Source organism: Coptis chinensis, chromosome 1 (genome assembly GCF_015680905.1).
Source record: "Coptis chinensis isolate HL-2020 chromosome 1, ASM1568090v1, whole genome shotgun sequence".
NCBI classification, from domain to species: domain Eukaryota; kingdom Viridiplantae; phylum Streptophyta; class Magnoliopsida; order Ranunculales; family Ranunculaceae; genus Coptis; species Coptis chinensis.
This window is the reverse complement of record NC_141456.1, coordinates 73,769,025-73,781,258: the sequence shown is the minus strand read 5'-3', so window position 1 is coordinate 73,781,258 and position 12,234 is coordinate 73,769,025. Positions and strand designations below refer to the sequence as shown.

Here is a 12,234-nt window from a genome sequence, read left to right as displayed (position 1 = left end):
AACCACTGAACAAGGCTTCTTCGGCCATGAATCCATCCATCATAGATAGATTTCAGATGGTTATTCGCCATCTACCACTGCAACTACAACTTTGACTACCAGTACCACTACGTCTACCACACCACCATCAAAACTAATACAAATTTGCATGAATTGCGCTTAGTGTCAAGCTACGATACCATACAGCATCATACTTGGATAGCTCCATTGTGTAAAAATACCTAACCTATTGCATTAGATCAAGACAGGGATACAATGGGTTTCTTAGTTCTGACTTCAAAAATTAGGAGAGAAGGAACAACGGAGTACACCTAGGTCATAGGAGATCAGCAGCAAGGTTGCGTGGATATAATACATAAAGCAGCAGGTGAATGACAAACAAACAGAGTGTAAAATAGAAGGGCATTGGAACTCTGGCAAAGAAACTATGTCTAAACACCTATCTGTAGAGCATGTGGTGGTGCCCTCAATATAGGTAAGTCGGTAAATGGTAGACGACAGCTGAGTAAATAACAAAAGAGCAGGAACTTGGGGCGCACTAATCAAGTGAGCGGTAGCAAACGCTTTTGAGTTGGGTTTGGAAAGTTATGCAAAATGTTGTTTGTCTGCTGTCCCCCCTCTCTATGTTCTTCTTCTTCTTCATAACTTCAAAATAGAAGGGCATTGGAACTCTGGCAAAGAAACTATGTCTAAACACCCATCTGTAGAGCATGTGGTGGTGCCCTCAATATAGGTAAGTCGGTAAATGGTAGACGACAGCTGAGCAAATAACAAAAGAGCAGGAACTTAGGGCGCCCTAATCAAGTGAGCGGTAGCGAACGTTTTTGAGTTGGATTTGGAAAGTTAGGCAAAATGTTGTTTGTCTGCTGTCCCCCCTCTCTATATTCTTCTTCTTCTTCATAACTTCTCTCTCTCCCCCAAGCCGACCTCTCCGCCGCCCAGTACTCCCCTGTTCACACCCACTACTTAGCCTGGTATTACCGAGCGTGTGAAAAATAAGACAAACCATAACGTATTCTAGCGACCCATGCATTCGCTTGGTTGACGATTAGCTGCTCAATTCGCTGCACAACTTTCTTTCATAAACAAAACAATTTTTGTGGAGAGACTAAAATAGTTTGATAGAGAGAAGAAAGACGAGAGACACGCAATTAGTAGCGGCGTTGAATCCATCATCTTGTTCATGTAGCAGCACAGCTCACCGAACCCTTGAACCATCTTGTTCCGGCACTCTATAACCTTTCCTCTTTTCAAGGTCAATCTCTAACTCTTTATATATCTGATTTATTATTATGATTTCTTTTTAAATTTTCACTTAATTCAATGTTTTGTCTTTTATTATATTGCAGAATTTGGGATTTAATCGCACAAGATTTCCGTTCAGAGGAATTAGTACTTGTCAATTGCCAAAATCTTCACTCCCTCAAAGGAGCAGGCAAGGTGAGTTTCTTTTGTTTAATTTTGCCCAAGTATCTTTATATCTTTATTATAGTTTTTTAGTTTGGTATTGGTACGATGTGTTATTGAATTTGAGAAGATCTTGATTTGATTTGACAAGGGGTTGGTGTCTACTTTCATTGTTTGGTTTTGTTGAAAGTATACTTAAAATGGTTGGACTAAACAAAACAATGCAAAATTAATTAATTTTCTAAGGCGATAAAAACATTCATTCTAGTGTGGCAATGAAAGACTAATTTGTTAGGATTTGTTCATTTTTAGTCTTGAATCTTCTGTTACGGGCGCCGAGTGAAGTTCCTTCGTGACAATTTTGTAGAAGGTCTAATAGAGTTATGTTGTTTATGCTTTGGATTACCTTCTTCTCTCAAACTGTCGGCAAAACCCATATCTTTCCTGTCTCTTCTTTCTCACCAATACCCATGTCTCTCTCTTCTCCACTCACGGCCCCACTGCAATACAGTATACTAGTATAATAGAAAGTAGTACTCAAAAAGCTGCAATTGAACAAATGTGATAGTTAAACGGTTTAAGGACATGGACCAGAACACTACATTCAGTCTGAGAGTGGCAAAGTGACACAGAAACCAGTTTGCTTCAAAGTTCAAACAGAGTGATCCCTTTACTAAACAGACTGTAGTGTGACCCTTTTACTAAAACAAGGTTTACATACCCTGTTTGAAGACCTTTATGAGATTATTCTCAGAGAGGCCTCAGGAGCGATAATCTATGACATCTCAAATATAAACAATTTAGGTTAGAAGCCTGCCCAACCAAGCTTGGTTTTAGTTACCAAAAAAACCCAAGATTGGAGACGTAATAAGGTTTAATGTTATATCCTCTCGCTTAAAGTGATAAATGCCTTCGTCTTTCAGGAACAAGGCTTCTTCGTCCATGAATCCATTATAGACAGAATTCAGATGGTTATCCTCATCTACCACTGCAACTACAACTTTGACTACCAGTACCCTCTACGCCTACCAGTCTACGAGTACCACCATCCAAACTAAAGGACCACGGATCACCAATACTACTACAGATTTGCATGAACTGCAGGCAACTTGTGACATGAGCATTCACACGGCAGACCTTACAGTTATGAGATATGCTTAATAGGTGTCAAGCACTCAAGCTACAATAGCATACAGCATCATACTTGGATAGCTCCAATTTGTAAATATACCTAACCTATTGCATTATATGAAGACAGGGATATAACGGTTTATTAGTTCTGACTTCCAAAATAAAATCACAATCTTTACTCTGATTCTGCTACTCCAATCAAGCATGACAATTTGTACTCCGCTGAATGAGACACGGTAGCTTTGCAACAAAGAACAAGCAAAAGACACTTCCTGTATGTCAAAAGTCTGAACAAGTGAACTCATCTGTTTACAAAATGTGAACTCATCTCTCTCTCTCTCTCTCATCTATTCTACCATAGCGTCTACAGAAACCTCCACAGCTTTCTTCTGCTTCTTACCTCCGCGCTTGAGATGCTTAACTTTAAGCTTTTTAGTATTCTTCTTCTTCAGTTGAAACTTGGTGGTGGTCCCTGTTTCCCATGAGAAATTACTATAAGTCTTGAGAAAAGAAAAAGAAATAACATTATTATTATTATTATTGTATCACCTTCAGCAGTAGCAAGAGCATCGTGTTCCATAGCAGTGGAGAGAAGTAGGGCATCTTGTTTGTTGTCTCTGCGCCATTTCTTGAGGAGTTTCCTTTTACGTTTGCCAGAGAGAGTGTGGGTCTGAGGTCTGGTCTTGAGTTTACCAGTCAAAGGGTCTCCGTGAATCTTGCGTTTGCTTTCTGCTTTTTGGGCTCGCCTCTTCTTCTGTATTACGTTGAATTTCGTCATTCTTTTTTTCTTCTTTCTCGTATTGTGTTTAGGGTTTATAAGAAGGAACAGATTAAAAAGACTTAAGTGCCCTTACGTGGTTGAAATTCAAAATTAACCAAATTAATTCCACGTGTCGTCATCTCATCAATTGCTATAACGGCTACCATCGACTTAAAGGAAAAGACAACAAGTACCCTTCGCACTAAGAATTTACCTAAACACCCCCCACTTGATTTGATCGATCCAACACGTGTCACCATCTTCTAGCTCCAATCTGTCTAAGTATAGGGTATTATATTATACCAAAATTTAGGGTACGTCTGCTGCACCGGTACGTAGGCTCCTTGTCCAAGTTTTTTTTAGTCATATTTTTGGTAACCGGCTAGGTAAGTTTAATGATAATTAATTAAAAGGGCGAAAACGTAATTTACATCTTAGATTTTAAATTAGATTAGATTTTGGTTTGGATATTACACGAACCATTTCAACTAACAAAATTATCAGTCTTCCTCCTCCCCTAACTTCATTTAATACAACCATCGTCTAACGCATTTACTTGTTAATTGAATCAATTTCAATTCGCGGTTACCGGTCAAAAGTTCATCTTACATTCTTACACACTATCAACCTTTACAGTAACAATAAGGTTAGTAAAATGGTTCCTCAACTGAAAGAAAGATTTTTGAAACGTATTTGCAATTCAATTTGCAATTTGTGTTATAATGTATTGAGTTCTTAGGGTTTATTTCTTAATTTTAGAGATTCATTCCCATCCCATGAATGACATTCTATGTATATACTTTATGATAATGAATGGTACATATAATATATCATTATAGTGGATAGTTCAGAAACATTCTCCCAAAAATAGATGAACAATAGATGACAAGTATCAACCTTGTTAGACAACATTCTCCCAAAAAAGGAGGGGTGCATTCTATCTATTTGCCTTCTAAGAAGAAATGGTACATATAATATATCATTGTAATGAACAGTTCAAACTTCAGAAACATTCTAGAGGCAATAATGAATGATAGATAACATAACATTTGTCATCCTTGTTGGACAACAAAAAAAGAAATATGCCTGGACGGGGCTGTAAACCCATATTAAGAAAGGAAATTGATGGAATAACCATTATGGCACTGCCCTTTTACCAAATGGGTGCCAACCCATTTTGTTGGGGGTAACTGGCCGCACCCCCTCTCTAATGTCTTACAAGTATTATCATTTAGAGGGTGTAGAATTGTGTAAATTTGTGCTAAAAGTCTCCATTTGTTTTATGTAGTGATTCTAACATGAATCATATCTCCAAGGATGACGAAGAATGGCTTAGAAATACATGTTCTGACAGTTTTAGGTCTGAGAAAGAGGATGAATCAAATGTTTCCATGGTGGATAGTGAAAATGATGAAGTTACAGACACCATGGATACATCCGTGAGTAGGCCAGAGGCTGATAGGCTTTATGAAGAAGACAAAACAACTTTTTATTCTTTGCAATTCAAAACTTTGGAGGAGGCGTACAAACTTTATAATGATTATGCCAAAGTAGTGGGCTTTAGTATTTGTAAGGATACTTTGAGAGTTCATAAAAATCGTGTTTGTGTTAAGCAGAGATTTTTGTGCTCAACTGCAGGTGAACGAGATCCAAAGTGTCTCATACTGAGGAAACGCAAAAGAGCACCCAAAGCAATCACTCGATTTAAATGTGAAGCTCGTTTTGAGGTTGGTTATGATTTCCAAGCAAAGTTGTGGATTGTGAAAGATTTTGTTGGGGATCACACACATTCACTTGTGTCGTATCCAAGCTCGATGTTCGGTTGATCACATAGAAAAGTGCCTCAACATGATTTGGAATATGCTAGGACTCTGAATGATGTGGGCATTCGTCATTGCAAAAATAATGGATATCTTTGTACATAGAGCTAGAAAATATTCAAATGTTGGCTTTCTAAAGAAAGACTTGTATAATAAATTAGGGTATGATAGGAGAATTTGTTGTATTGATGGCGATGCCAACACTCTGCTAGGTTACATTGATAGCAAGACAAAGGTAGATCCTTTCTTTCACCATAATTACCAATTAAATGAGAGCGGGCAGCTAGTTCGGCTATTTTGGGCAGATTCCATCTCACGTATAAATTATAGTTGCTTTGGTGATTTGTTGTTATTTGATTCAACATACAGGAGCAATCAATACAAGATTCCGATTGTAGTGTTTGCTGGGATCAACAACCATCGACATACAGTAATTTTTGGTTTTGCATTGATGACAAGTGAGACGGCGGAGTCTTATAAATGGGTATTACAATCATTTATTGATGCAATGTATGGAGAGCACCCAAAATATGTGATTATTGATGGTGACCTAGCGATTAGTGAGGCTTTGATATTGACTCTCCCAAATTTGAAGCACCGTTTGTGTTGTTGGCACATCATGAATAATTGCCTCAAGAATGTCCCCAAGCAAGGATTTTTAAAAGCCTTCAACTCGATGATGCATATGAAGTGCTCCCGCAATGAATTTGATAAATGTTGGGAAAAGTTCGTGGAAAATTACAAGGTTGATAAGCACAATTGGGTGGGAATGATATACGAAAAAAGGGAAAAGTAGTCAAAAGCTTATCTCCATGGTTATTTCTTTGCTGGTTGTAAAAGCAACCAGCGGTGCGAGAGTATAAATTATGTTATACGGCATCATGTGAGGCCTGGCATGCGGTTGTTTGATGTTTTCGGGAAATTGGAAATTGCAGTTTTGAATATCCGCCAGAGAGAGCATGAGGAAGAGGTGATGACTATAACGAGTATGCCTGTTATCGATACCCACTTAGATGAATATGCAAAACAGGCTGAATCTATCTACACTCGAACTTGTTTTGATGTTTTCATGATGGAGTTAAAGCAAGAAGCGATGTACACTGTAGAGGGTAGAGAAGATGCGAGTGAGAATGTTCATGCATACAATGTAAGTCGTCATTTAAACAGACATAAAAAGTCAATTGTGAAATACAACGTCCTAGAAAGGGAAGCTAATTGCTCATGTGGACTATTTGAGTCATCTGAATTTCCTTGTAGACATATAATTTCAGTTTACAAACATGATGACGTTCGACAAATTCCGCAAAGCTGCTTTTCTAGGAGATGGACCCGGGTCGCTAAATCAGTTGTTAGAGTACCCGGTCCAAATGATTCTAATTGGTCTACCACAGCCGTTCATTATGGTGAACTTACAAGCAACTGCAAAGATATATGTTTGCGGGCTTCCAAAACTCAGGCAGACAGTGAAGCCTTTAAAGCCGTGTTAGTTTCTTTCCAAATAAATTATGAGACTCGATCTACTTCGGATGGCAGGCCCCAGGTTCACTCTGACATACCTTCTACTCATGATCGAACTTATAGAATGGATGATACTCCATCAACTTTTGAACGCAGCCCACCAATTCCCTTCGAGTTTCCTTTTACTCCTCCTAAAACCACACATCATCAATCAGTTAATGATCCACCATATGTAAAATGCAAGGGTCGGCCCAAAAATCCTAGTAGACTAAAAGGTCAAAACGAGATGAAAAGAAATAAGTGTGGCAATTGTTGTATCATAGGGCACACGAATCCCAAATGCCCACGCTTGTGTCCAAAAGGTAGGGGTAAGTTTATATAAGTTGGTGACAACCTTGTTTAATATTGTAATGATTCATTTTCTCAGTCGTTTATTAACACTTTGTTTGATTATTTTTGATGGGGCAGTTGCTTGTGATTTTTATTTGGCCGCATTTCTTTTTGTGGTGTGCTCTGTTGTAGGTGTAAATAGGGAGAATGTTGAGCACAATGCTTGAGCTGCAGATGACGAGTTGAACAGAGATGTTGGATGTAAGTTCTTATACGAGTATTTTTTCTAAATAAATTTACTTATGTAAGTAAATGCGCTTAAGACATTTTAAGAAAAATAACACATATCTATGTAGATCTCACTTTTGGATTATGAAATTTCCTTTGTGAAGAGATGAAGTTTTATTTTGGGTTGCTTGTTATGTAGTTGTAGTGGAAGCTGTTGAGCAAAATGGGAGAGACGGAAAGAACAAGTGTAGCAACTGTCAATCTACAGAGCATACAAAGCGTAGGTGTCCACATATGCCCAAACCTAATTTGCAAGGTATGTGAATGTTTCCATTTTTGCTCATTTTCAGTGTTACATGCTAATGATTATGACTTTAGAAGATAAATAACGCAATATAAATATTGAACTTACAGGCCTATCGGTTGATAATGTCCCTGATGATGATGATGTCCCAGATGACGATGTTGGGTGCGAGCCTCAAGATGGATATAGACTCCAAAAGTTTTGTAGTGATGATGGACATGTCTTTTTTTCGAATGATAAATATATGATGTAAGGGAAAAAGAATATTTGACTTCGAACAATATAGAAGTCTGCAAGTTATTTTAAGCACTCGTTGCGAAATCTTCTGACATTTTTGTAATAGATTATGACATGATTTTTGTAATAGATTTTGGAATTTTATTCACTGCGGCATTCTTAGTTGCTCAACAGGATGGTATATGGTATGTAGCATTCTGAATAAAGGATGGTACCATCCATACTTAGGAAGTACAGACGAAACTGGCCTTAACGACCTACTCAGATCGCTGGACTATAGAGTCAAACGATCTTATGGGGCCATTTATAATAATGGATGTATATAGGATGTACCATCCATACTTTGGCAGTACAGACGAAATTGGCCCTAACAACCTACTCAGATCGTTGGACTATAGAGCCAAACGATCTTCAGGGGTCGTTTATAATAATGGATGATATATAGTATGTACCATCCATACTTTGGCAGATCAAAACTTTGTGCTCAATAGCATGTTATATAGTATGTATCATCCCAAAAAATGGATGCTACATAATATGTACCATCCTCAAAGACGAAACGGCCCTTAACGACCTCCTTAGATCGCTTTTCAAGGAGCCAAACGTTCTGACAGGGTAGTTCAGATAATCTTTGAGCCCCAAAACTCTTGTAGGTACCATAGCTAGTAAATTCGTGTTTAATACCCATTTTATACATTTTTATGTATAATATGAATAATAAGGCGAACGTTTCAAACCTAGGAATTAATACACGAATTCTATGATCCAGGCTTATAATTACCAAAAAATATGGTCCGTATTTTTTAAATGGAAAAAAACATACTATAAAAGGTATGATGCAACTTCAAAATGGAAGGTTTTGAAAATCCACTTAAGTTAGAACCTTCCATACCTAAAGAATATCGAAGAACTAGTGTTAGCAAGTAAATATAAATGAAAATTTGAGTTATGCATGAGTAATTAACGAGCAATTATGACAATTTATTGCATTCTAAACTTGTAATGCGACAAAATATATCCGATTTTTTTCCGTATTATACCCGTATCAAAGACGAATTGTATGTTTGCCATTTTTATCGTTTTTTTTAGTCGAATTTTTAAACGTATTATTATGATTAAATTTCAAATTTTTGGCGAATAATTTCCTTATCGATTTTTAGCAGTCCGCGAATTTACTAGCTATGGATGATACATAGTATGTACCATCAATAGTTTGGCACATCAAAACTTTGTGCTCAACAAGATGCTATATAGTATGTATCATCCCAAAAACTGGATGCTACATATGATATACCATCCTAAACAGACGAAATGAGCCTTAACGACACATATGATAAACGATCGACAACGGATCATCTTCAATCCCAAAGCGGGATGCTACATAGTATGTACCATCCATACTTTGATCAAAACTTGGTGCTCAACATAATCAAGTGGCGGAGGCGAGCGATCGATCGGGTGGGGGTATGTGGCCCAAAAAGGCCGTCCTATGTTGCATGGGCCGGACGACGGCGGCGACTTCGGTTATATCTCAAAAAAGTAGAACGCGAACGCAGCAAAGGACGTAGAAATTAATTAATATTTATAATTTTATTTTATATAAATTAAACATTAAAAACTAAATTAAATGTATCAATAGTCATAAATTCAAAACTATTAAAGATAAATAGCCACAAAATTAAATTTAATATTTCCTAATCAAACTTTAAAAACATGTCATAAGTCTTAACAAAACAAAAAAAATGAAAAAATTCAGTTTTTTAATATTATTTTGATTTAATTTTGATTTTTTAAGGTCAAAATCCGCGTCGACCAACTTGTGCCTAGGTCCGATTTAGTTGACTGCGTCTTGACCATGTTGACTGCGTCCGACACGTGTCCATGCCGCATCCGTGTCCGATGCGGACACAACCTATTAGGAGGTGCGTCCGTGCTTTAGAGGTTTTTGTCTGTCCACATTTTCTCTCGCGCCCCCTCATCTCTCTCTCTCTCTCGATGCCCCTCATCTCCTCTCCTCTCTCTTTCATCTCTGCTACGATTCTTATCTCAGCTCAAAAATCTCTTCAATAATCAACAAAGAAACCGCTTAGTCTATGAATTTTTTCGCTCTGGATTTAAGGAAGAACGAATGAAAGTGCAATAAGGTATTTTTCCCTCTTATCACTAAGATCAATTAAGGGCATGTTTGTTATGGAGGAAATGCTAGGGAAAGGAAAGGAAAAGAGGTGTGGTCCACCTTTTCCATAGTTTTTTTGTTGTTTTTTGCCCATGGAAAGGAAAGACTACTTTTCTCGTATGGAAACAAAACTAGCTAGGAAATGGAAAAAGTCTATGGTCTATAAAAACTTTAAGGAAAGGAAAGGAAAGAAAAATACAGGCACAAAACGGTTTACCAAAAGACACAATTTTAAAAAGCGGTTTCCATTCCATTCCATTTCTTTCCTTTCCATTAGTTAAAATTTGTTTGTTCGAAGGAAGGCTAGGGAAAGGAAAGGAAAAGAGGTGTGGTCCACCTTTTATGTAGTTTTGTAGCTGTTTGTTTCCCCATGGATAAGAAAACTTGTTGTCCATGCGTAGTGGTATCAAATGAACAATGAAGCCCTCATGATACTTACCCTTTTACCTCGAGGGTCGGGTCGGGTTGGGCTAATGCTTAAATCTCGAAGCCTTTATCCGCCCTTTAACCCTCTTTTGAGAGAGCGCGCTTGAGGGCCAAACGTGAGGGCCGGATACTATCTTATACATTTGATTTACAAAATAAATTTAGAAACACTAGTTAAAAATGATAAAATCGAATGCACTTCACAATTAAACCTTCAAACTACTAAAAAAACTTGTTAAAGTTGTATTAGGGTTAAATTCATTTCATAAAATATTATAATGAAATTATAAGGTTGGCAAACGTAATAGATAAACGTTCTTTTAAGTGATTTTTAGCATATTAATGCTAAAATGAAATATATTGTAAAAAATTTTATTAAAATATATGTAATAAATGTTGAGGGCCTAATGAGGGCCAGGCTTAAGGGAATGCTTACGTTTCAAAGTCTAGGCCCTTATCCTCTTCTCAAAGGCTTGAGGGCCGGGTAGGCCCAGCCCACGAATGTGTGAGGGCCTCATTTTGAGAGCTTTTTCGGCCCATGGGCCGGGTCGAGGGTTTGAGGACCATTTTGACACCCCTGACCGTGCGGAAACAAAACTGGGGAAAGGGAAATGGTTTTGAGTCCGCGCTCAAATTTTAAATTTTAGGGAAAGGAAACCCAAAAAAAAAAACCCAAAAAAAATAGAACCGAAAGAGAACCAGGGAGAAAGGAACCGCCCCCTTCTTCATCTTCCTCATTTGTCTTCATCACTTATCCTCATCTCCAATTTCAGGTAAGGACATCTTTATTCTCTCTCTCTCTCTCTCTCTCTTTTCCATTGATTTTTTTTTGTTTTGTTTTATTATTATGACTGAAATTACAATCAAATCAATGGAAGGCGGTATGTTAGACAACCAACATATACTTTGTTTGTAAATTGCATTAGTAGTTTTTCTGTTGCTTGTTTTCATGCTAGCTATTACCATGATAGATGTAATAAGCGACTTAAGAGTTGAAGTTGCAATTCTAGTGATTTAATGAGGTTAATTTTGTATGCCCTTGTGTAAATTTGTTGGTGGTGATGTCCTATATGCATGCTTTTTTAATCTTAACTATCACAAAATGGATGACAATTAAATTCTGCCATTTGGGCTTACACTTTTTTGTGGTAATTAACTTATTCATTTGACTGATTTAAGATAATAATTCAAATTTGAAAGTGGAAAACCTGCTTCTATTAGCTGCACGCAAGAGTTATTTTTTATTCATTTTATTTGCAATTGCCCCAACAATGCGAATGGATTAATTAGACTAGTTCTATTATCGAAAAAAAAGTAGACTATTCGCATCAACAAGAAACTGACGAATACTCACCAACTTATTCTAATCATATTGTGAAGACTAGTATTTGGTTGGTTATACTTCTATAGTATTTTTCCGTTGACAGACGATTTAAGGAATTCCGTGGGAAATTCGTTAGATTTGTAAAAAAAAAAGTGGTAGATAGCACCTATTTCTAACATGTGAACAATGATATTAAGTGAGTCGATAAACATAAAGAATTTTATTTCTAGGAATCTAAAAGCAAAGCTAAATGTGCATGCCCAACGGAAGATTATATATGTTTATGATCGAAACAAAGCTAAATGCGCACGCCCAAAGCATGTGATTAGTTGGTTATGAAGACATAGACTCTGTTTCTTTGTTGTTGCTGTCCTCTTTTAGGCACTATCTTTGTTTTCATATTTAAATATGTTATTTATTTATTATCTCCGCATGAACATCATAAGCAAAATGCAATTGATCTTACTTATGATTTAATATGCCTCCCGGGATATAATTCTTTCTCTGCTGATACTAATTCAAGAACCAACCGATATATATTGTATGAAATTGTATGTTTTGATTATATCGTAGGAACATGCACTTTTTGATGTTTATTTTAAGTGTTGTGGATGTTTTGAGGATTTAAACCTA

General features: G+C 36.9%; 1 long non-coding RNA gene across 1 annotated transcript; it reads left to right on the top strand.

Annotated features, from left to right (window-relative positions):
• The first annotated feature begins 278 nt into the window (after positions 1-278).
• LOC147525171 (uncharacterized) lies at positions 279-7,823 on the top strand. Its single transcript, XR_015221083.1, has 5 exons — positions 279-1,255; positions 1,350-1,440; positions 7,099-7,167; positions 7,334-7,450; positions 7,549-7,823. It is a non-coding gene; the product is annotated as an uncharacterized LOC147525171 (long non-coding RNA).
• Positions 7,824-12,234: the final 4,411 nt, after the last annotated feature.